General features: G+C 34.7%; 25 non-coding genes across 25 annotated transcripts; all 25 read left to right on the forward strand.

Annotated features, from left to right (window-relative positions):
* Positions 1 to 1,314: 1,314 nt before the first annotated feature.
* On the forward strand, positions 1,315 to 1,388 carry TRNAT-CGU (transfer RNA threonine (anticodon CGU)). The gene has a single exon. It is a non-coding gene; the product is annotated as a tRNA-Thr (tRNA).
* A 724-nt stretch (positions 1,389 to 2,112) lies between these two features.
* TRNAT-CGU (transfer RNA threonine (anticodon CGU)) lies at positions 2,113 to 2,186 on the forward strand. The gene has a single exon. It is a non-coding gene; the product is annotated as a tRNA-Thr (tRNA).
* A 722-nt stretch (positions 2,187 to 2,908) lies between these two features.
* Positions 2,909 to 2,982, forward strand: TRNAT-CGU (transfer RNA threonine (anticodon CGU)). Its single transcript has one exon. It is a non-coding gene; the product is annotated as a tRNA-Thr (tRNA).
* A 722-nt stretch (positions 2,983 to 3,704) lies between these two features.
* Positions 3,705 to 3,778, forward strand: TRNAT-CGU (transfer RNA threonine (anticodon CGU)). Its single transcript has one exon. It is a non-coding gene; the product is annotated as a tRNA-Thr (tRNA).
* Positions 3,779 to 4,503: 725 nt separating this feature from the next.
* On the forward strand, positions 4,504 to 4,577 carry TRNAT-CGU (transfer RNA threonine (anticodon CGU)). The gene has a single exon. It is a non-coding gene; the product is annotated as a tRNA-Thr (tRNA).
* A 725-nt stretch (positions 4,578 to 5,302) lies between these two features.
* TRNAT-CGU (transfer RNA threonine (anticodon CGU)) lies at positions 5,303 to 5,376 on the forward strand. The gene has a single exon. It is a non-coding gene; the product is annotated as a tRNA-Thr (tRNA).
* Positions 5,377 to 6,101: 725 nt separating this feature from the next.
* Positions 6,102 to 6,175, forward strand: TRNAT-CGU (transfer RNA threonine (anticodon CGU)). Its single transcript has one exon. It is a non-coding gene; the product is annotated as a tRNA-Thr (tRNA).
* Positions 6,176 to 6,786: 611 nt separating this feature from the next.
* On the forward strand, positions 6,787 to 6,860 carry TRNAT-CGU (transfer RNA threonine (anticodon CGU)). The gene has a single exon. It is a non-coding gene; the product is annotated as a tRNA-Thr (tRNA).
* A 1,524-nt stretch (positions 6,861 to 8,384) lies between these two features.
* TRNAT-CGU (transfer RNA threonine (anticodon CGU)) lies at positions 8,385 to 8,458 on the forward strand. The gene has a single exon. It is a non-coding gene; the product is annotated as a tRNA-Thr (tRNA).
* Positions 8,459 to 9,181: 723 nt separating this feature from the next.
* On the forward strand, positions 9,182 to 9,255 carry TRNAT-CGU (transfer RNA threonine (anticodon CGU)). Its single transcript has one exon. It is a non-coding gene; the product is annotated as a tRNA-Thr (tRNA).
* Positions 9,256 to 9,980: 725 nt separating this feature from the next.
* On the forward strand, positions 9,981 to 10,054 carry TRNAT-CGU (transfer RNA threonine (anticodon CGU)). Its single transcript has one exon. It is a non-coding gene; the product is annotated as a tRNA-Thr (tRNA).
* A 723-nt stretch (positions 10,055 to 10,777) lies between these two features.
* TRNAT-CGU (transfer RNA threonine (anticodon CGU)) lies at positions 10,778 to 10,851 on the forward strand. The gene has a single exon. It is a non-coding gene; the product is annotated as a tRNA-Thr (tRNA).
* Positions 10,852 to 11,576: 725 nt separating this feature from the next.
* TRNAT-CGU (transfer RNA threonine (anticodon CGU)) lies at positions 11,577 to 11,650 on the forward strand. Its single transcript has one exon. It is a non-coding gene; the product is annotated as a tRNA-Thr (tRNA).
* A 723-nt stretch (positions 11,651 to 12,373) lies between these two features.
* Positions 12,374 to 12,447, forward strand: TRNAT-CGU (transfer RNA threonine (anticodon CGU)). The gene has a single exon. It is a non-coding gene; the product is annotated as a tRNA-Thr (tRNA).
* Positions 12,448 to 13,172: 725 nt separating this feature from the next.
* On the forward strand, positions 13,173 to 13,246 carry TRNAT-CGU (transfer RNA threonine (anticodon CGU)). The gene has a single exon. It is a non-coding gene; the product is annotated as a tRNA-Thr (tRNA).
* A 723-nt stretch (positions 13,247 to 13,969) lies between these two features.
* TRNAT-CGU (transfer RNA threonine (anticodon CGU)) lies at positions 13,970 to 14,043 on the forward strand. Its single transcript has one exon. It is a non-coding gene; the product is annotated as a tRNA-Thr (tRNA).
* A 725-nt stretch (positions 14,044 to 14,768) lies between these two features.
* TRNAT-CGU (transfer RNA threonine (anticodon CGU)) lies at positions 14,769 to 14,842 on the forward strand. The gene has a single exon. It is a non-coding gene; the product is annotated as a tRNA-Thr (tRNA).
* Positions 14,843 to 15,565: 723 nt separating this feature from the next.
* On the forward strand, positions 15,566 to 15,639 carry TRNAT-CGU (transfer RNA threonine (anticodon CGU)). The gene has a single exon. It is a non-coding gene; the product is annotated as a tRNA-Thr (tRNA).
* Positions 15,640 to 16,364: 725 nt separating this feature from the next.
* On the forward strand, positions 16,365 to 16,438 carry TRNAT-CGU (transfer RNA threonine (anticodon CGU)). Its single transcript has one exon. It is a non-coding gene; the product is annotated as a tRNA-Thr (tRNA).
* A 723-nt stretch (positions 16,439 to 17,161) lies between these two features.
* Positions 17,162 to 17,235, forward strand: TRNAT-CGU (transfer RNA threonine (anticodon CGU)). Its single transcript has one exon. It is a non-coding gene; the product is annotated as a tRNA-Thr (tRNA).
* Positions 17,236 to 17,958: 723 nt separating this feature from the next.
* Positions 17,959 to 18,032, forward strand: TRNAT-CGU (transfer RNA threonine (anticodon CGU)). The gene has a single exon. It is a non-coding gene; the product is annotated as a tRNA-Thr (tRNA).
* A 732-nt stretch (positions 18,033 to 18,764) lies between these two features.
* TRNAT-CGU (transfer RNA threonine (anticodon CGU)) lies at positions 18,765 to 18,838 on the forward strand. The gene has a single exon. It is a non-coding gene; the product is annotated as a tRNA-Thr (tRNA).
* Positions 18,839 to 19,562: 724 nt separating this feature from the next.
* Positions 19,563 to 19,636, forward strand: TRNAT-CGU (transfer RNA threonine (anticodon CGU)). Its single transcript has one exon. It is a non-coding gene; the product is annotated as a tRNA-Thr (tRNA).
* A 731-nt stretch (positions 19,637 to 20,367) lies between these two features.
* Positions 20,368 to 20,441, forward strand: TRNAT-CGU (transfer RNA threonine (anticodon CGU)). Its single transcript has one exon. It is a non-coding gene; the product is annotated as a tRNA-Thr (tRNA).
* A 723-nt stretch (positions 20,442 to 21,164) lies between these two features.
* On the forward strand, positions 21,165 to 21,238 carry TRNAT-CGU (transfer RNA threonine (anticodon CGU)). The gene has a single exon. It is a non-coding gene; the product is annotated as a tRNA-Thr (tRNA).
* Positions 21,239 to 22,355: the final 1,117 nt, after the last annotated feature.

The following is a 22,355-nucleotide window of genomic DNA, read 5'->3' on the forward strand; positions in this document are numbered from 1 at the left end:
TGACTCTCTAAGCAGTCTTTCGAATATATCACATCTTTTTGTGATTTAGCCAAGTTGGTCAAAGAGCCTGTTTAGTAAATAGAAAATCTTGATTTCAAATGTCAGCAGTGCTTTCCTTTCTTCATGTCAGTTTGGGGCTGTTAGCCGAAAAAGAGGACTTTCACTTTTGTTTGACATCAAACATTTCTTTCCCAAAGCCCTAATAAAGTGCTATTGAGAGAAAAAAACTTTCTGCTTTTGAAATGCTCTAAAAGGAATTAGATGAAATAAGTTTCTTTAGAGAATATAGGATGGCTTCAAGCATTACAAATTAAAACCAGTGGAATTTGAGTGAAAAAAAAAATTTGCTTTTGAAATGCTCTAAAAGGAATTAGATGAAATAACTTTCTTTAGAGAATATAGGATGGCTTCAATCATTACATATTAAAACCAGTGGAATTACACATTAGATGCTACAAATTTTCATAGCAGTTTTCTGAAAAAGCAGAATAATAAATATTCACATTTGGATCATGTGGTGCTGTGGATTAGTTGGTTAAAGCGCCTGTCTCATAAACAGGAGATCCTGAGTTCAACTCTCAGCAGTACCTTGTTTTCATATTCTCAAGAATAAGCTTCCTATCTTAAATCAGGTGTTTTACCTGTGTGCAAACTCAAATTTGCCATTGTTCCAGCCCTACTGATAGTGCAATTGTGAGATTAAGAATCTCATCTAAATGCTGAAAAGGAAGTAAGACTGCTTCAAGCTTGACAATTTAACCAATGGATTTTATTTTGAAATGCCTCCATTTTCTGCATCTGACTCTCTAAGCAGTCTTTCCAATATATCACATCTTTTTGTGATTTAGCCAAGTTGGTCAAAGAGCCTGTTTAGTAAACAGAAAATCTTGATTTCGAATGTCAGCAGTGCTTTCCTTTCTTCATGTCAGTTTGGGGCTGTTAGCCGAAAAAGAGGACTTTCACTTTTGTTTGACATCAAACATGTCTTTCCCAAAGCCCTAATAAAGTGCTATTGAGAGAAAAAAACTTTCTGCTTTTGAAATGCTCTAAAAGGAATTAGATGAAATAAGTTTCTTTAGAGAATATAGGATGGCTTCAAGCATTACAAATTAAAACCAGTGGAATTTGAGTGAAAAAAAAAATTGTTTTTGAAATGCTCTAAAAGGAATTAGATGAAATAACTTTCTTTAGAGAATATAGGATGGCTTCAATCATTACAAATTAAAACCAGTGGAATTACACATTAGATGCTACAAATTTTCATAGCAGTTTTCTGAAAAAGCAGAATAATAAATATTCACATTTGGATCATGTGGTGCTGTGGCTTAGTTGGTTAAAGCGCCTGTCTCGTAAACAGGAGATCCTGAGTTAAACTCTCAGCAGTACCTTGTTTTCATTTTCTCAAGAATAAGCTTCCTATCTTAAAGCAGGTGTTTTACCTGATTGCAAACTCAAATTTGCCATTGTTCCAGCTCTACTGATAGTGCAATTGTGAGATTAAGTATCTCATCTAAATGCTGAAAAGGAAGTAAGACTGCTTCAAGCTTGACAATTTAACCAATGGATTTTATTTTGAAATGCCTCCATTTTCCGCATCTGACTCTCTAAGCAGTCTTTCCAATATATCACATCTTTTTGTGATTTAGCCAAGTTGGTCAAAGAGCCTGTTTAGTAAACAGAAAATCTTGATTTCGAATGTCAGCAGTGCTTTCCTTTCTTCATGTCAGTTTGGGGCTGTTAGCCGAAAAAGAGTACTTTCACTTTCGTTTGACATCAAACATGTCTTTCCCAAAGCCCTAATAAAGTGCAATTGAGAGAAAAAAAATTTCTGCTTTTGAAATGCTCTAAAAGGAATTAGATGAAATAAGTTTCTTTAGAGAATATAGGATGGCTTCAATCATTACAAATTAAAACCAGTGGAATTTGAGTGAAAAAAAAAATTGTTTTTGAAATGCTCTAAAAGGAATTAGATGAAATAACTTTCTTTAGAGAATATAGGATGGCTTCAATCATTACAAATTAAAACCAGTGGAATTACACATTAGATGCTACAAATTTTCATAGCAGTTTTCTGAAAAAGCAGAATAATAAATATTCACATTTGGATCATGTGGTGCTGTGGCTTCGTTGGTTAAAGCGCCTGTCTCGTAAACAGGAGATCCTGAGTTAAACTCTCAGCAGTACCTTGTTTTCATCTTCTCAAGAATAAGCTTCCTATCTTAAAGCAGGTGTTTTACCTGATTGCAAACTCAAATTTGCCATTGTTCCAGCTCTACTGATAGTGCAATTGTGAGATTAAGTATCTCATCTAAATGCTGAAAAGGAAGTAAGACTGCTTCAAGCTTGACAATTTAACCAATGGATTTTATTTTGAAATGCCTCCATTTTCCGCATCTGACTCTCTAAGCAGTCTTTCCAATATATCACATCTTTTTGTGATTTAGCCAAGTTGGTCAAAGAGCCTGTTTAGTAAACAGAAAATCTTGATTTCGAATGTCAGCAGTGCTTTCCTTTCTTCATGTCAGTTTGGGGCTGTTAGCCGAAAAAGAGTACTTTCACTTTCGTTTGACATCAAACATGTCTTTCCCAAAGCCCTAATAAAGTGCAATTGAGAGAAAAAAAATTTCTGCTTTTGAAATGCTCTAAAAGGAATTAGATGAAATAAGTTTCTTTAGAGAATATAGGATGGCTTCAATCATTACAAATTAAAACAAGTGGAATTTAAGTAAAAAAATTTTGCTTTTGAAATGCTCTAAAAGGAATTAGATGAAATAACTTTCTTTAGAGAATATAGGATGGGCTCAAGCATTACAAATTAAAACCAGTGGAATTACACATTAGATGCTACAAATTTTCATAGCAGTTTTCTGAAAAAGCAGAATAATAAATATTGACATATGGATCATGTGGTGCTGTAGCTTAGTTGGTTAAAGTGCCTGTCTCGTAAACAGGAGATCCTGAGTTGAACTCTCAGCAGTACCTTGTTTTCATCTTCTCAAGAATAAGCTTCCTATCTTAAAGCATGTGTTTTACCTGTGTGCAAACTCAAATTTGCCATTGTTCCAGCACTACTCATAGTGCAATTGTGAGATTAAGTATCTCATCTAAATGCTGAAAAGGAAGTAAGACTGCTTCAAACTTGACAATTTAACCAATGGATTTTATTTTGAAATGCCTCCACTTTCCGCATCTGACTCTCTAAGCAGTCTTTCCAATATATCACATCTTTTTGTGATTTAGCCAAGTTGGTCAAAGAGCCTGTTTAGTAAATAGAAAATCTTGATTTCAAATGTCAGCAGTGCTTTCCTTTCTTCATGTCAGTTTGGGGCTGTTAGCCAAAAAAGAGGACTTTCACTTTTGTTTGACATCAAACATGTCTTTCCCAAAGCCCTAATAAAGTGCTATTGAGAGAAAAAAACTTTCTGCTTTTGAAATGCTCTAAAAGGAATTAGATGAAATAAGTTTCTTTAGAGAATATAGGATGGCTTCAATCATTACAAATTAAAACAAGTGGAATGTAAGTAAAAAAATTTTGCTTTTGAAATGCTCTAAAAGGAATTAGATGAAATAACTTTCTTTAGAGAATATAGGATGGGCTCAAGCATTACAAATTAAAACCAGTGGAATTACACATTAGATCCTACAAATTTTCATAGTAGTTTTCTGAAAAAGCAGAATAATAAATATTGACATATGGATCATGTGGTGCTGTAGCTTAGTTGGTTAAAGCGCCTGTCTCGTAAACAGGAGATCCTGAGTTCAACTCTCAGCTGTACCTTGTTTTCATCTTCTCAAGAATAAGCTTCCTATCTTAAAGCATGTGTTTTACCTGTGTGCAAACTCAAATTTGCCATTGTTCCAGCCCTACTCATAGTGCAATTGTGATATTAAGTATCTCATCTAAATGCTGAAAAGGAAGTAAGACTGCTTCAAGCTTGACAATTTAACCAATGGATTTTATTTTGAAATGCCTCCACTTTCCGCATCTGACTCTCTAAGCAGTCTTTCCAATATATCACATCTTTTTGTGATTTAGCCAAGTTGGTCAAAGAGCCTGTTTAGTAAATAGAAAATCTTGATTTCAAATGTCAGCAGTGCTTTCCTTTCTTCATGTCAGTTTGGGGCTGTTAGCCGAAAAAGAGGACTTTCACTTTTGTTTGACATCAAACATGTCTTTCCCAAAGCCCTAATAAAGTGCTATTGAGAGAAAAAAACTTTCTGCTTTTGAAATGCTCTAAAAGGAATTAGATGAAATAAGTTTCTTTAGAGAATATAGGATGGCTTCAAGCATTACAAATTAAAACCAGTGGAATTTGAGTGAAAAAAAAAATTTGCTTTTGAAATGCTCTAAAAGGAATTAGATGAAATAACTTTCTTTAGAGAATATAGGATGGGCTCAAGCATTACAAATTAAAACCAGTGGAATTACACATTAGATGCTACAAATTTTCATAGCAGTTTTCTGAAAAAGCAGAATAATAAATATTGACATATGGATCATGTGGTGCTGTAGCTTAGTTGGTTAAAGCGCCTGTCTCGTAAACAGGAGATCCTGAGTTCAACTCTCAGCAGTACCTTGTTTTCATCTTCTCAAGAATAAGCTTCCTGTCTTAAAGCATGTGTTTTACCTGTGTGCAAACTCAAATTTGCCATTGTTCCAGCCCTGCTCATAGTGCAATTGTGATATTAAGTATCTCGTAAATGCTGAAAATGAAGTAAGACTGCTTCAAGCTTGACAATTTAACCAATGGATTTTATTTTGAAATGCCTCCATTTTCCGCATCTGACCCTCTAAGCAGTCTTTCCAATATATCACATCTTTTTGTGATTTAGCCAAGTTGGTCAAAGAGCCTGTTTAGTAAACAGAAAATCTTGATTTCGAATGTCAGCAGTGCTTTCCTTTCTTCATGTCAGTTTGGGGCTGTTAGCCGAAAAAGAGGACTTTCACTTTTGTTTGACATCAAACATGTCTTTCCCAAAGCCCTAATAAAGTGCTATTGAGAGAAAAAAACTTTCTGCTTTTGAAATGCTCTAAAAGGAATTAGATGAAATAAGTTTCTTTAGAGAATATAGGATGGCTTCAAGCATTACAAATTAAAACCAGTGGAATTTGAGTGAGAAAAAAAAAAATTGTTTTTGAAATGCTCTAAAAGGAATTAGATGAAATAACTTTCTTTAGAGAATATAGGATGGCTTCAATCATTACAAATTAAAACCAGTGGAATTACACATTAGATGCTACAAATTTTCATAGCAGTTTTCTGAAAAAGCAGAATAATAAATATTGACATATGGATCATGTGGTGCTGTAGCTTAGTTTTTTAAAGCGCCTGTCTCGTAAACAGGAGATCCTGAGTTCAACTCTCAGCAGTACCTTGTTTTCATCTTCTCAAGAATAAGCTTCCTATCTTAAAGCATGTGTTTTACCTGTGTGCAAACTCAAATTTGACATTGTTCCAGCCCTACTCATAGTGCAATTGTGAGATTAAGTATCTCATATGAATGCTGAAAAGGAAGTAAGACTGCTTCAAGCTTGACAATTTAACCAATGGATTTTATTTTGAAATGCCTCCACTTTCCGCATCTGACTCTCTAAGCAGTCTTTCCAATATATCACATCTTTTTGTGATTTAGCCAAGTTGGTCAAAGAGCCTGTTTAGTAAATAGAAAATCTTGATTTCAAATGTCAGCAGTGCTTTCCTTTCTTCATGTCAGTTTGGGGCTGTTAGCCGAAAAAGAGGACTTTCACTTTTGTTTGACATCAAACATGTCTTTCCCAAAGCACTAATAAAGTGCTATTGAGAGAAAAAAACTTTCTGCTTTTGAAATGCTCTAAAAGGAATTAGATGAAATAAGTTTCTTTAGAGAATATAGGATGGCTTCAAGCATTACAAATTAAAACCAGTGGAATTTGAGTGAAAAAAAAAATTTGCTTTTGAAATGCTCTAAAAGGAATTAGATGAAATAACTTTCTTTAGAGAATATAGGATGGGCTCAAGCATTACAAATTAAAACCAGTGGAATTACACATTAGATGCTACAAATTTTCATAGCAGTTTTCTGAAAAAGCAGAATAATAAATATTCACATATGGATCATGTGGTGCTGTGGCTTAGTTGGTTAAAGCGCCTGTCTCGTAAACAGGAGATCCTGAGTTCAACTCTCAGCAGTACCTTGTTTTCATCTTCTCAAGAATAAGCTTCCTATCTTAAAGCAGGTGTTTTACCTGAGTGCAAACTCAAATTTGCCATTGTTCCAGCCCTACTGATAGTGCAATTGTGAGATTAAGTATCTCATCTAAATGCTGAAAAGGAAGTAAGACTGCTTCAAGCTTGACAATTTAACCAATGGATTTTATTTTGAAATGCCTCCATTTTCCGCATCTGACTCTCTAAGCATTCTTTCCAATATATCACATCTTTTTGTGATTTAGCCAAGTTGGTCAAAGAGCCTGTTTAGTAAACAGAAAATCTTGATTTCGAATGTCAGCAGTGCTTTCCTTTCTTCATGTCAGTTTGGGCTGTTAGCCGAAAAAGAGGACTTTCACTTTTGTTTGACATCAAACATGTCTTTCCCAAAGCCCTAATAAAGTGCAATTGAGAGAAAAAAACTTTCTGCTTTTGAAATGCTCTAAAAGGAAGTAGATGAAATAACTTTCTTTAGAGAATATAGGATGGGCTCAAGCATTACAAATTAAAACCAGTGGAATTACACATTAGATGCTACAAATTTTCATAGCAGTTTTCTGAAAAAGCAGAATAATAAATATTCACATATGGATCATGTGGTGCTGTAGCTTAGTTGGTTAAAGCGCCTGTCTCGTAAACAGGAGATCCTGAATTCAACTCTCAGCAGTTCCTTGTTTTCATCTTCTCAAGAATAAGCTTCCTATCTTAAAGCAGGTGTTTTACCTGTGTGCAAACTCAAATTTGCCATTTTTCCAGCCCTACTGATAGTGCAATTGTGAGATTAAGTATCTCATCTAAATGCTGAAAAGGAAGTAAGACTGCTTCAAGCTTGACAATTTAACCAATGGATTTTATTTTGAAATGCCTCCACTTTCCGCATCTGACTCTCTAAGCAGTCTTTCCAATATATCACATCTTTTTGTGATGTAGCCAAGTTGGTCAAAGAGCCTGTTTAGTAAACAGAAAATCTTGATTTCGAATGTCAGCAGTGCTTTCCTTTCTTCATGTCAGTTTGGGGCTGTTAGTCGAAAAAGAGGACTTTCACTTTTGTTTGACATCAACCATGTCTTTCCCAAATCCCTAATAAAGTGCAATTGAGAGAAAAAAACTTTCTGCTTTTGAAATGCTCTAAAAGGAATTAGATGAAATAAGTTTCTTTAGAGAATATAGGATGGCTTCAAGCATTACAAATTAAAACCAGTGGAATTTGAGTGAAAAAAAAAATTTACTTTTGAAATGCTCTAAAAGGAATTAGATGAAATAACTTTCTTTAGAGAATATAGGATGGGCTCAAGCATTACAAATTAAAACCAGTGGAATTACACATTAGAGCCTACAAATTTTCATAGCAGTTTTCTGAAAAAGCAGAATAATAAATATTCACATATGGATCATGTGGTGCTGTGGCTTAGTTGGTTAAAGCGCCTGTCTAGTAAACAGGAGATCCTGAATTCAACTCTCAGCTGTACCTTGTTTTCATCTTCTCAAGAATAAGCTTCCTATCTTAAAGCATGTGTTTTACCTGTGTGCAAACTCAAATTTGCCATTTTTCCAGCCCTACTCATAGTGCAATTGTGAGACTAAGTATCTCATCTAAATGATGAAAAGGAAGTAAGACTGCTTCAAGCTTGACAATTTAACCAATGGATTTTATTTTGAAATGCCTCCACTTTCCGCATCTGACTCTCTAAGCAGTCTTTCCAATATATCACATGTTTTTGTGATTTAGCCAAGTTGGTCAAAGAGCCTGTATAGTAAACAGAAAATCTTGATTTCGAATGTCAGCAGTGCTTTCCTTTCATCATGTCAGTTTGGGGCTGTTAGCCGAAAAAGAGGACTTTCATTCTTGTTTGACATCAAACATGTCTTTCCCAAAGCCCTAATAAAGTGCAATTGAGAGAAAAAAACTTTCTGCTTTTGAAATGCTCTAAAAGGAATTAGATGAAATAAGTTTCTTTAGAGAATATAGGATGGCTTCAAGCATTACAAATTAAAACCAGTGGAATTTGAGTGAAAAAAAAAATTTGCTTTTGAAATGCTCTAAAAGGAATTAGATGAAATAACTTTCTTTAGAGAATATAGGAAGGGCTCAAGCATTACAAACTAAAACCAGTGGAATTACACATTAGATGCTACAAATTTTCATAGCAGTTTTCTGAAAAAGCATAATAATAAATATTCACATATGGATCATGTGGTGCTGTAGCTTAGTTGGTTAAAGCGCCTGTCTCGTAAACAGGAGATCTTGAGTTCAACTCTCAGCAGTACCTTGTTTTCATCTTCTCAAGAATAAGCTTCCTATCTTAAAGCAGGTGTTTTACCTGTGTGCAAACTCAAATTTGCCATTGTTCCAGCCCTACTCATAGTGCAATTGTGAGATTAAGTATCTCATCTAAATGCTGACAAGGAAGTAAGACTGCTTCAAGCTTGACAATTTAACCAATGGATTTTATTTTGTAATGCCTCCACTTTCCGCATCTGACTCTCTAAGCAGTCTTTCCAATATATCACATCTTTTTGTGATTTAGCCAAGTTGGTCAAAGAGCCTGTTTAGTAAACAGAAAATCTTGATTTCGAATGTCAGCAGTGCTTTCCTTTCTTCATGTCAGTTTGGGGCTGTTAGCCGAAAAAGAGAACTTTCACTTTTGTTTGACATCAAACATGTCTTTCCCAAAGCCCTAATAAAGTGCAATTGAGAGAAAAAAACTTTCTGCTTTTGAAATGCTCTAAAAGGAATTAGATGAAATAAGTTTCTTTAGAGAATATAGGATGGCTTCAATCATTACAAATTAAAACCAGTGGAATTTAAGTAAAAAAAAATTTGCTTTTGAAATGCTCTAAAAGGAATTAAATGAAATAACTTTCTTTAGAGAATATAGGATGGGCTTAAGCATTACAAATTAAAACCAGTGGAATTACACATTAGATGCTACAAATTTTCATAGCAGTTTTCTGAAAAAGCCGAATAATAAATATTGACAGATGGATCATGTGGTGCTGTAGCTTAGTTGGTTAAAGCGCCTGTCTCGTAAACAGGAGATCCTGAGTTCAACTCACAGCAGTACCTTGTTTTCATCTTCTCAAGAATAAGCTTCCTATCTTAAAGCAGGTGTTTTACCTGTGTGCAAACTCAAATTTGCCATTGTTCCAGCCCTACTCATAGTGCAATTGTGAGATTAAGTATCTCATCTAAATGCTGAAAAGGAAGTAAGACTTCTTCAAGTTTGACAATTTAGCCAATGGATTTTATTTTGAAATTCCTCCATTTTCCGCATCTGACTCTCTAAGCAGTCTTTCCAATATATCGCATCTTTTTGTGATTTAGCCAAGTTGGTCAAAGAGCCTGTTTAGTAAACAGAAAATCTTGATTTCGAATGTCAGCAGTGCTTTCCTTTCTTCATGTCAGTTTGGGGCTGTTAGCCGAAAAAGAGGACTTTCACTTTTGTTTGACATCAAACATGTCTTTCCCAAATCCCTAATAAAGTGCAATTGAGAGAAAAAAACTTTCTGCTTTTGAAATGCTCTAAAAGGAATTAGATGAAATAAGTTTCTTTAGAGAATATAGGATGGCTTCAAGCATTACAAATTAAAACCAGTGGAATTTGAGTGAAAAAAAAAATTTGCTTTTGAAATGCTCTAAAAGGAATTAGATGAAATAACGTTCTTTAGAGAATATAGGATGGGCTCAAGCATTACAAATTAAGACCAGTGGAATTACACATTAGATGCTACAAATTTTCATAGCAGTTTTCTGAAAAAGCAGAATAATAAATATTCACATATGGATCATGTGGTGCTGTGGCTTAGTTGGTTAAAGCGCCTGTCTCGTAAACAGGAGATCCTGAGTTCAACTCTCAGCAGTACCTTGTTTTCATCTTCTCAAGAATAGGCTTCCTATCTTAAATCAGGTGTTTTACCTGTGTGCAAACTCAAATTTGCCATTGTTCCAGCCCTAATCATAGTGCAATTGTGAGATTAAGTATCTCATCTAAATGCTGAAAAGGAAGTAAGACTGCTTCAAGTTTGACAATTTAGCCAATGGATTTTATTTTGAAATTCCTCCATTTTCCGCATCTGACTCTCTAAGCAGTCTTTCCAATATATCGCATCTTTTTGTGATTTAGCCAAGTTGGTCAAAGAGCCTGTTTAGTAAACAGAAAATCTTGATTTCGAATGTCAGCAGTGCTTTCCTTTCTTCATGTCAGTTTGGGGCTGTTAGCCGAAAAAGAGGACTTTCACTTTTGTTTGACATCAAATATGTCTTTCCCAAAGCCCTAATAAAGTGCAATTGAGAGAAAAAAACTTTCTGCTTTTAAAATGCTCTAAAAGGAATTAGATGAAATAAGTTTCTTTAGAGAATATAGGATGGCTTCAATCATTACAAATTAAAACCAGTGGAATTTAAGTAAAAAAAATTTTGCTTTTGAAATGCTCTAAAAGGAATTAGATGAAATAACTTTCTTTAGAGAATATTGGATGGGCTCAAGCATTACAAATTAAAACCAGTGGAATTACACATTAGATGCTACAAATTTTCATAGCAGTTTTCTGAAAAAGCAGAATAATAAATATTCACATATGAATCATGTGGTGCTGTGGCTTAGTTGGTTAAAGCGCCTGTCTCGTAAACAGGAGATCCTGAGTTCAACTCTCAGCAGTACCTTGTTTTCATCTTCTCAAGAATAGGCTTCCTATCTTAAAGCAGGTGTTTTACCTGTGTGCAAACTCAAATTTGCCATTGTTCCAGCCCTACTCATAGTGCAATTGTGAGATTAAGTATCTCATCTAAATGCTGAAAAGGAAGTAAGACTGCTTCAAGCTTGACAATTTAACCAATGGATTTTATTTTGAAATGCCTCCACTTTCCGCATCTGACTCTCTAAGCAGTCTTTCCAATATATCACATCTTTTTGTGGTTTAGCCAAGTTGGTCAAAGATCCTGTTTAGTAAACAGAAAATCTTGATTTCGAATGTCAGCAGTGCTTTCCTTTCATCATGTCAGTTTGGGGCTGTTAGCCGAAAAAGAGGACTTTCATTCTTGTTTGACATCAAACATGTCTTTCCCAAAGCCCTAATAAAGTGCAATTGAGAGAAAAAAACTTTCTGCTTTTGAAATGCTCTAAAAGGAATTAGATGAAATAAGTTTCTTTAGAGAATATAGGATGGCTTCAAGCATTACAAATTAAAACCAGTGGAATTTGAGTGAAAAAAAAAATTTGCTTTTGAAATGCTCTAAAAGGAATTAGATGAAATAACTTTCTTTAGAGAATATAGGAAGGGCTCAAGCATTACAAACTAAAACCAGTGGAATTACACATTAGATGCTACAAATTTTCATAGCAGTTTTCTGAAAAAGCATAATAATAAATATTCACATATGGATCATGTGGTGCTGTAGCTTAGTTGGTTAAAGCGCCTGTCTCGTAAACAGGAGATCTTGAGTTCAACTCTCAGCAGTACCTTGTTTTCATCTTCTCAAGAATAAGCTTCCTATCTTAAAGCAGGTGTTTTACCTGTGTGCAAACTCAAATTTGCCATTGTTCCAGCCCTACTCATAGTGCAATTGTGAGATTAAGTATCTCATCTAAATGCTGACAAGGAAGTAAGACTGCTTCAAGCTTGACAATTTAACCAATGGATTTTATTTTGTAATGCCTCCACTTTCCGCATCTGACTCTCTAAGCAGTCTTTCCAATATATCACATCTTTTTGTGATTTAGCCAAGTTGGTCAAAGAGCCTGTTTAGTAAACAGAAAATCTTGATTTCGAATGTCAGCAGTGCTTTCCTTTCTTCATGTCAGTTTGGGGCTGTTAGCCGAAAAAGAGAACTTTCACTTTTGTTTGACATCAAACATGTCTTTCCCAAAGCCCTAATAAAGTGCAATTGAGAGAAAAAAACTTTCTGCTTTTGAAATGCTCTAAAAGGAATTAGATGAAATAAGTTTCTTTAGAGAATATAGGATGGCTTCAATCATTACAAATTAAAACCAGTGGAATTTAAGTAAAAAAAAATTTGCTTTTGAAATGCTCTAAAAGGAATTAAATGAAATAACTTTCTTTAGAGAATATAGGATGGGCTTAAGCATTACAAATTAAAACCAGTGGAATTACACATTAGATGCTACAAATTTTCATAGCAGTTTTCTGAAAAAGCCGAATAATAAATATTGACAGATGGATCATGTGGTGCTGTAGCTTAGTTGGTTAAAGCGCCTGTCTCGTAAACAGGAGATCCTGAGTTCAACTCACAGCAGTACCTTGTTTTCATCTTCTCAAGAATAAGCTTCCTATCTTAAAGCAGGTGTTTTACCTGTGTGCAAACTCAAATTTGCCATTGTTCCAGCCCTACTCATAGTGCAATTGTGAGATTAAGTATCTCATCTAAATGCTGAAAAGGAAGTAAGACTTCTTCAAGTTTGACAATTTAGCCAATGGATTTTATTTTGAAATTCCTCCATTTTCCGCATCTGACTCTCTAAGCAGTCTTTCCAATATATCGCATCTTTTTGTGATTTAGCCAAGTTGGTCAAAGAGCCTGTTTAGTAAACAGAAAATCTTGATTTCGAATGTCAGCAGTGCTTTCCTTTCTTCATGTCAGTTTGGGGCTGTTAGCCGAAAAAGAGGACTTTCACTTTTGTTTGACATCAAACATGTCTTTCCCAAATCCCTAATAAAGTGCAATTGAGAGAAAAAAACTTTCTGCTTTTGAAATGCTCTAAAAGGAATTAGATGAAATAAGTTTCTTTAGAGAATATAGGATGGCTTCAAGCATTACAAATTAAAACCAGTGGAATTTGAGTGAAAAAAAAAATTTGCTTTTGAAATGCTCTAAAAGGAATTAGATGAAATAACGTTCTTTAGAGAATATAGGATGGGCTCAAGCATTACAAATTAAGACCAGTGGAATTACACATTAGATGCTACAAATTTTCATAGCAGTTTTCTGAAAAAGCAGAATAATAAATATTCACATATGGATCATGTGGTGCTGTGGCTTAGTTGGTTAAAGCGCCTGTCTCGTAAACAGGAGATCCTGAGTTCAACTCTCAGCAGTACCTTGTTTTCATCTTCTCAAGAATAGGCTTCCTATCTTAAATCAGGTGTTTTACCTGTGTGCAAACTCAAATTTGCCATTGTTCCAGCCCTAATCATAGTGCAATTGTGAGATTAAGTATCTCATCTAAATGCTGAAAAGGAAGTAAGACTGCTTCAAGTTTGACAATTTAGCCAATGGATTTTATTTTGAAATTCCTCCATTTTCCGCATCTGACTCTCTAAGCAGTCTTTCCAATATATCGCATCTTTTTGTGATTTAGCCAAGTTGGTCAAAGAGCCTGTTTAGTAAACAGAAAATCTTGATTTCGAATGTCAGCAGTGCTTTCCTTTCTTCATGTCAGTTTGGGGCTGTTAGCCGAAAAAGAGGACTTTCACTTTTGTTTGACATCAAATATGTCTTTCCCAAAGCCCTAATAAAGTGCAATTGAGAGAAAAAAACTTTCTGCTTTTAAAATGCTCTAAAAGGAATTAGATGAAATAAGTTTCTTTAGAGAATATAGGATGGCTTCAATCATTACAAATTAAAACCAGTGGAATTTAAGTAAAAAAAATTTTGCTTTTGAAATGCTCTAAAAGGAATTAGATGAAATAACTTTCTTTAGAGAATATTGGATGGGCTCAAGCATTACAAATTAAAACCAGTGGAATTACACATTAGATGCTACAAATTTTCATAGCAGTTTTCTGAAAAAGCAGAATAATAAATATTCACATATGAATCATGTGGTGCTGTGGCTTAGTTGGTTAAAGCGCCTGTCTCGTAAACAGGAGATCCTGAGTTCAACTCTCAGCAGTACCTTGTTTTCATCTTCTCAAGAATAGGCTTCCTATCTTAAAGCAGGTGTTTTACCTGTGTGCAAACTCAAATTTGCCATTGTTCCAGCCCTACTCATAGTGCAATTGTGAGATTAAGTATCTCATCTAAATGCTGAAAAGGAAGTAAGACTGCTTCAAGCTTGACAATTTAACCAATGGATTTTATTTTGAAATGCCTCCACTTTCCGCATCTGACTCTCTAAGCAGTCTTTCCAATATATCACATCTTTTTGTGGTTTAGCCAAGTTGGTCAAAGATCCTGTTTAGTAAACAGAAAATCTTGATTTCGAATGTCAGCAGTGCTTTCCTTTCATCATGTCAGTTTGGGGCTGTTAGCCGAAAAAGAGGACTTTCATTCTTGTTTGACATCAAACATGTCTTTCCCAAAGCCCTAATAAAGTGCAATTGAGAGAAAAAAACTTTCTGCTTTTGAAATGCTCTAAAAGGAATTAGATGAAATAAGTTTCTTTAGAGAATATAGGATGGCTTCAAGCATTACAAATTAAAACCAGTGGAATTTGAGTGAAAAAAAAAATTTGCTTTTGAAATGCTCTAAAAGGAATTAGATGAAATAACTTTCTTTAGAGAATATAGGAAGGGCTCAAGCATTACAAACTAAAACCAGTGGAATTACACATTAGATGCTACAAATTTTCATAGCAGTTTTCTGAAAAAGCATAATAATAAATATTCACATATGGATCATGTGGTGCTGTAGCTTAGTTGGTTAAAGCGCCTGTCTCGTAAACAGGAGATCTTGAGTTCAACTCTCAGCAGTACCTTGTTTTCATCTTCTCAAGAATAAGCTTCCTATCTTAAAGCAGGTGTTTTACCTGTGTGCAAACTCAAATTTGCCATTGTTCCAGCCCTACTCATAGTGCAATTGTGAGATTAAGTATCTCATCTAAATGCTGACAAGGAAGTAAGACTGCTTCAAGCTTGACAATTTAACCAATGGATTTTATTTTGTAATGCCTCCACTTTCCGCATCTGACTCTCTAAGCAGTCTTTCCAATATATCACATCTTTTTGTGATTTAGCCAAGTTGGTCAAAGAGCCTGTTTAGTAAACAGAAAATCTTGATTTCGAATGTCAGCAGTGCTTTCCTTTCTTCATGTCAGTTTGGGGCTGTTAGCCGAAAAAGAGAACTTTCACTTTTGTTTGACATCAAACATGTCTTTCCCAAAGCCCTAATAAAGTGCAATTGAGAGAAAAAAACTTTCTGCTTTTGAAATGCTCTAAAAGGAATTAGATGAAATAAGTTTCTTTAGAGAATATAGGATGGCTTCAATCATTACAAATTAAAACCAGTGGAATTTAAGTAAAAAAAAATTTGCTTTTGAAATGCTCTAAAAGGAATTAAATGAAATAACTTTCTTTAGAGAATATAGGATGGGCTTAAGCATTACAAATTAAAACCAGTGGAATTACACATTAGATGCTACAAATTTTCATAGCAGTTTTCTGAAAAAGCCGAATAATAAATATTGACAGATGGATCATGTGGTGCTGTAGCTTAGTTGGTTAAAGCGCCTGTCTCGTAAACAGGAGATCCTGAGTTCAACTCACAGCAGTACCTTGTTTTCATCTTCTCAAGAATAAGCTTCCTATCTTAAAGCAGGTGTTTTACCTGTGTGCAAACTCAAATTTGCCATTGTTCCAGCCCTACTCATAGTGCAATTGTGAGATTAAGTATCTCATCTAAATGCTGAAAAGGAAGTAAGACTTCTTCAAGTTTGACAATTTAGCCAATGGATTTTATTTTGAAATTCCTCCATTTTCCGCATCTGACTCTCTAAGCAGTCTTTCCAATATATCGCATCTTTTTGTGATTTAGCCAAGTTGGTCAAAGAGCCTGTTTAGTAAACAGAAAATCTTGATTTCGAATGTCAGCAGTGCTTTCCTTTCTTCATGTCAGTTTGGGGCTGTTAGCCGAAAAAGAGGACTTTCACTTTTGTTTGACATCAAACATGTCTTTCCCAAATCCCTAATAAAGTGCAATTGAGAGAAAAAAACTTTCTGCTTTTGAAATGCTCTAAAAGGAATTAGATGAAATAAGTTTCTTTAGAGAATATAGGATGGCTTCAAGTATTACAAATTAAAACCAGTGGAATTTGAGTGAAAAAAAAAATTTGCTTTTGAAATGCTCTAAAAGGAATTAGATGAAATAACGTTCTTTAGAGAATATAGGATGGGCTCAAGCATTACAAATTAAGACCAGTGGAATTACACATTAGATGCTACAAATTTTCATAGCAGTTTTCTGAAAAAGCAGAATAATAAATATTCACATATGGATCATGTGGTGCTGTGGCTTAGTTGGTTAAAGCGCCTGTCTCGTAAACAGGAGATCCTGAGTTCAACTCTCAGCAGTACCTTGTTTTCATCTTCTCAAGAATAGGCTTCCTATCTTAAATCAGGTGTTTTACCTGTGTGCAAACTCAAATTTGCCATTGTTCCAGCCCTAATCATAGTGCAATTGTGAGATTAAGTATCTCATCTAAATGCTGAAAAGGAAGTAAGACTGCTTCAAGTTTGACAATTTAGCCAATGGATTTTATTTTGAAATTCCTCCATTTTCCGCATCTGACTCTCTAAGCAGTCTTTCCAATATATCGCATCTTTTTGTGATTTAGCCAAGTTGGTCAAAGAGCCTGTTTAGTAAACAGAAAATCTTGATTTCGAATGTCAGCAGTGCTTTCCTTTCTTCATGTCAGTTTGGGGCTGTTAGCCGAAAAAGAGGACTTTCACTTTTGTTTGACATCAAATATGTCTTTCCCAAAGCCCTAATAAAGTGCAATTGAGAGAAAAAAACTTTCTGCTTTTAAAATGCTCTAAAAGGAATTAGATGAAATAAGTTTCTTTAGAGAATATAGGATGGCTTCAATCATTACAAATTAAAACCAGTGGAATTTAAGTAAAAAAAATTTTGCTTTTGAAATGCTCTAAAAGGAATTAGATGAAATAACTTTCTTTAGAGAATATTGGATGGGCTCAAGCATTACAAATTAAAACCAGTGGAATTACACATTAGATGCTACAAATTTTCATAGCAGTTTTCTGAAAAAGCAGAATAATAAATATTCACATATGAATCATGTGGTGCTGTGGCTTAGTTGGTTAAAGCGCCTGTCTCGTAAACAGGAGATCCTGAGTTCAACTCTCAGCAGTACCTTGTTTTCATCTTCTCAAGAATAGGCTTCCTATCTTAAAGCAGGTGTTTTACCTGTGTGCAAACTCAAATTTGCCATTGTTGCAGCCCTACTCATAGTGCAATTGTGAGATTAAGTATCTCATCTAAATGCTGAAAAGGAAGTAAGACTGCTTCAAGCTTGACAATTTAACCAATGGATTTTATTTTGAAATGCCTCCACTTTCCGCATCTGACTCTCTAAGCAGTCTTTCCAATATATCACATCTTTTTGTGGTTTAGCCAAGTTGGTCAAAGATCCTGTTTAGTAAACAGAAAATCTTGATTTCGAATGTCAGCAGTGCTTTCCTTTCTTCATGTCAGTTTGGGGCTGTTAGCCGAAAAAGAGAACTTTCACTTTTGTTTGACATCAAACATGTCTTTCCCAAAGCCCTAATAAAGTGCAATTGAGAGAAAAAAACTTTCTGCTTTTGAAATGCTCTAAAAGGAATTAGATGAAATAAGTTTCTTTAGAGAATATAGGATGGCTTCAATCATTACAAATTAAAAGCAGTGGAATTTAAGTAAAAAAAAATTTGCTTTTGAAATGCTCTAAAAGGAATTAAATGAAATAACTTATTTTAGAGAATATAGGATGGGCTCAAGCATTACAAATTAAAACCAGTGGAATTACACATTAGATGCTACAAATTTTCATAGCAGTTTTCTGAAAAAGCCGAATAATAAATATTGACAGATGGATCATGTGGTGCTGTAGCTTAGTTGGTTAAAGCGCCTGTCTCGTAAACAGGAGATCCTGAGTTCAACTCACAGCAGTACCTTGTTTTCATCTTCTCAAGAATAAGCTTCCTATCTTAAAGCAGGTGTTTTACCTGTGTGCAAACTCAAATTTGCCATTGTTCCAGCCCTACTCATAGTGCAATTGTGAGATTAAGTATCTCATCTAAATGCTGAAAAAGAAGTAAGACTTCTTCAAGCTTGACAATTTAACCAATGGATTTTATTTTGAAATGCCTCCACTTTCCGCATCTGACTCTCTAAGCAGTCTTTCCAATATATCGCATCTTTTTGTGATTTAGCCAAGTTGGTCAAAGAGCCTGTTTAGTAAACAGAAAATCTGAATGTCGAAAATCGAATGTCAGCAGTGCTTTCCTTTCTTCATGTCAGTTTGGGGCTGTTAGCCGAAAAAGAGGACTTTCACTTTTGTTTGACATCAAACATGTCTTTCCCAAATCCCTAATAAAGTGCAATTGAGAGAAAAAAACTTTCTGCTTTTGAAATGCTCTAAAAGGAATTAGATGAAATAAGTTTCTTTAGAGAATATAGGATGGCTTCAAGCATTACAAATTAAAACCAGTGGAATTTGAGTGAAAAAAAAAAATTGCTTTTGAAATGCTCTAAAAGGAATTAGATGAAATAACTTTCTTTAGAGAATAGAGGAAGGGCTCAAGCATTACAAACTAAAACCAGTGGAATTACACATTAGATGCTACAAATTTTCATAGCAGTTTTCTGAAAAAGCAGAATAATAAATATTCACATATGGATCATGTGGTGCTGTGGCTTAGTTGGTTAAAGCGCCTGTCTCGTAAACAAGAGATCCTGAGTTCAACTCTCAGCAGTACCTTGTTTTCATCTTCTCAAGAATAGGCTTCCTATCTTAAATCAGGTGTTTTACCTGTGTGCAAACTCAAATTTGCTGTTGTTCCAGCCCTACTCATAGTGCAATTGTGAGATTAAGTATCTCATCTAAATGCTGAAAAGGAAGTAAGACTGCTTCAAGTTTGACAATTTAGCCAATGGATTTTATTTTGAAATTCCTCCATTTTCCGCATCTGACTCTCTAAGCAGTCTTTCCAATATATCGCATCTTTTTGTGATTTAGCCAAGTTGGTCAAAGAGCCTGTTTAGTAAACAGAAAATCTTGATTTCGAATGTCAGCAGTGCTTTCCTTTCTTCATGTCAGTTTGGGGCTGTTAGCCGAAAAAGAGGACTTTCACTTTTGTTTGACATCAAACATGTATTTCCCAAAGCCCTAATAAAGTGCAATTGAGAGAAAAAAACTTTCTGCTTTTAAAATGCTCTAAAAGGAATTAGATGAAATAAGTTTCTTTAGAGAATATAGGATGGCTTCAAGCATTACAAATTAAAACCAGTGGAATTTGAGTGAAAAAAAAAATTGCTTTTGAAATGCTCTAAAAGGAATTAGATGAAATAACTTTCTTTAGAGAATATAGGATGGGCTCAAGCATTACAAATTAAGACCAGTGGAATTACACATTAGATGCTACAAATTTTCATAGCAGTTTTCTGAAAAAGCAGAATAATAAATATTCACATATGGATCATGTGGTGCTGTGGCTTAGTTGGTTAAAGCGCCTGTCTCGTAAACATGAGATCCTGAGTTCAACTCTCAGCAGTACCTTGTTTTCATCTTCTCAAGAATAAGCTTCCTATCTTAAAGCAGGTGTTTTACCTGTGTGCAAACTCAAATTTGCCATTGTTCCAGCCCTACTCATAGTGCAATTGTGAGACTAAGTATCTCGTCTAAATGATGAAAAGGAAGTAAGACTGCTTCAAGCTTGACAATTTAACCAATGGATTTTATTTTGAAATGCCTCCATTTTCCGCATCTGACTCTCTAAGCAGTCTTTCCAATATATCGCATCTTTTTGTGATTTAGCCAAGTTGGTCAAAGAGCCTGTTTAGTAAACAGAAAATCTGAATGTCGAAAATCGAATGTCAGCAGTGCTTTCCTTTCTTCATGTCAGTTTGGGGCTGTTAGCCAAAAAAGAGGACTTTCACTTTTGTTTGACATCAAACATGTCTTTCCCAAATCCCTAATAAAGTGCAATTGAGAGAAAAAAACTTTCTGCTTTTGAAATGCTCTAAAAGGAATTAGATGAAATAAGTTTCTTTAGAGAATATAGGATGGCTTCAAGCATTACAAATTAAAACCAGTGGAATTTGAGTGAAAAAAAAATTTGCTTTTGAAATGCTCTAAAAGGAATTAGATGAAATAACTTTCTTTAGAGAATATAGGATGGGCTCAAGCATTACAAATTAAGACCAGTGGAATTACACATTAGATGCTACAAATTTTCATAGCAGTTTTCTGAAAAAGCAGAATAATAAATATTCACATATGGATCATGTGGTGCTGTGGCTTAGTTGGTTAAAGCGCCTGTCTCGTAAACAGGAGATCCTGAGTTCAACTCTCAGCAGTACCTTGTTTTCATCTTCTCAAGAATAGGCTTCCTATCTTAAATCAGGTGTTTTACCTGTGTGCAAACTCAAATTTGCCATTGTTCCAGCCCTACTCATAGTGCAATTGTGAGATTAAGTATCTCATCTAAATACTGAAAAGGAAGTAAGACTGCTTCAAGTTTGACAATTTAGCCAATGGATTTTATTTTGAAATTCCTCCATTTTCCGCATCTGACTCTCTAAGCAGTCTTTCCAATATATCGCATCTTTTTGTGATTTAGCCAAGTTGGTCAAAGAGCCTGTTTAGTAAACAGAAAATCTTGATTTCGAATGTCAGCAGTGCTTTCCTTTCTTCATGTCAGTTTGGGGCTGTTAGCCGAAAAAGAGGACTTTCACTTTTGTTTGACATCAAACATGTCTTTCCCAAAGCCCTAATAAAGTGCAATTGAGAGAAAAAAACTTTCTGCTTTTAAAATGCTCTAAAAGGAATTAGATGAAATAAGTTTCTTTAGAGAATATAGGATGGCTTCAAACATTACAAATTAAAACCAGTGGAATTTAAGTAAAAAAAATTTTGCTTTTGAAATGCTCTAAAAGGAATTAGATGAAATAACTTTCTTTAGAGAATATAGGATGGGCTCAAGCATTACAAATTAAAACCAGTGGAATTACACATTAGATGCTACAAATTTTCATAGCAGTTTTCTGAAAAAGCAGAATAATAAATATTCACATATGGATCATGTGGTGCTGTGGCTTAGTTGGTTAAAGCGCCTGTCTCGTAAACAGGAGATCCTGAGTTCAACTCTCAGCAGTACCTTGTTTTCATCTTCTGTAGAATAAGCTTCCTATCTTAAAGCAGGTGTTTTACCTTTGTGCAAACTCAAATCTGCCATTGTTCCAGCCCTACTCATAGTGCAATTGTGAGATTAAGTATCTCATCTAAATGCTGAAAAGGAAGTAAGACTGCTTCAAGTTTGACAATTTAGCCAATGGATTTTATTTTGAAATTCCTCCATTTTCCGCATCTGACTCTCTAAGCAGTCTTTCTAATATATCGCATCTTTTTGTGATTTAGCCAAGTTGGTCAAAGAGCCTGTTTAGTAAACAGAAAATCTTGATTTCGAATGTCAGCAGTGCTTTCCTTTCTTCATGTCAGTTTGGGGCTGTTAGCCAAAAAAGAGGACTTTCACTTTTGTTTGACATCAAACATGTATTTCCCAAAGCCCTAATAAAGTGCAATTGAGAGAAAAAAACTTTCTGCTTTTAAAATGCTCTAAAAGGAATTAGATGAAATAAGTTTCTTTAGAGAATATAGGATGGCTTCAAGCATTACAAATTAAAACCAGTGGAATTTGAGTGGAAAAAAAAATTGCTTTTGAAATGCTCTAAAAGGAATTAGATGAAATAACTTTCTTTAGAGAATATAGGATGGGCTCAAGCATTACAAATTAAGACCAGTGGAATTACACATTAGATGCTACAAATTTTCATAGCAGTTTTCTGAAAAAGCAGAATAATAAATATTCACATATGGATCATGTGGTGCTGTGGCTTAGTTGGTTAAAGCGCCTGTCTCGTAAACAGGAGATCCTGAGTTTTCATCTTCTCAAGAATAAGCTTCCTATCTTAAAGCAGGTGTTTTACCTGTGTGCAAACTCAAATTTGCCATTGTTCCAGCCCTACTCATAGTGCAATTGTGAGACTAAGTATCTCGTCTAAATGATGAAAAGGAAGTAAGACTGCTTCAAGCTTGACAATTTAACCAATGGATTTTATTTTGAAATGCCTCCATTTTCCGCATCTGACTCTCTAAGCAGTCTTTCCAATATATCGCATCTTTTTGTGATTTAGCCAAGTTGGTCAAAGAGCCTGTTTAGTAAACAGAAAATCTGAATGTCGAAAATCGAATGTCAGCAGTGCTTTCCTTTCTTCAT

The sequence above is a fragment of the Dendrobates tinctorius genome, unplaced genomic scaffold, assembly GCF_039654945.1.
Source record: "Dendrobates tinctorius isolate UK_male_01 unplaced genomic scaffold, ASM3965494v1 ptg000254l, whole genome shotgun sequence".
Classification (NCBI taxonomy): Eukaryota; Metazoa; Chordata; class Amphibia; order Anura; family Dendrobatidae; genus Dendrobates; species Dendrobates tinctorius.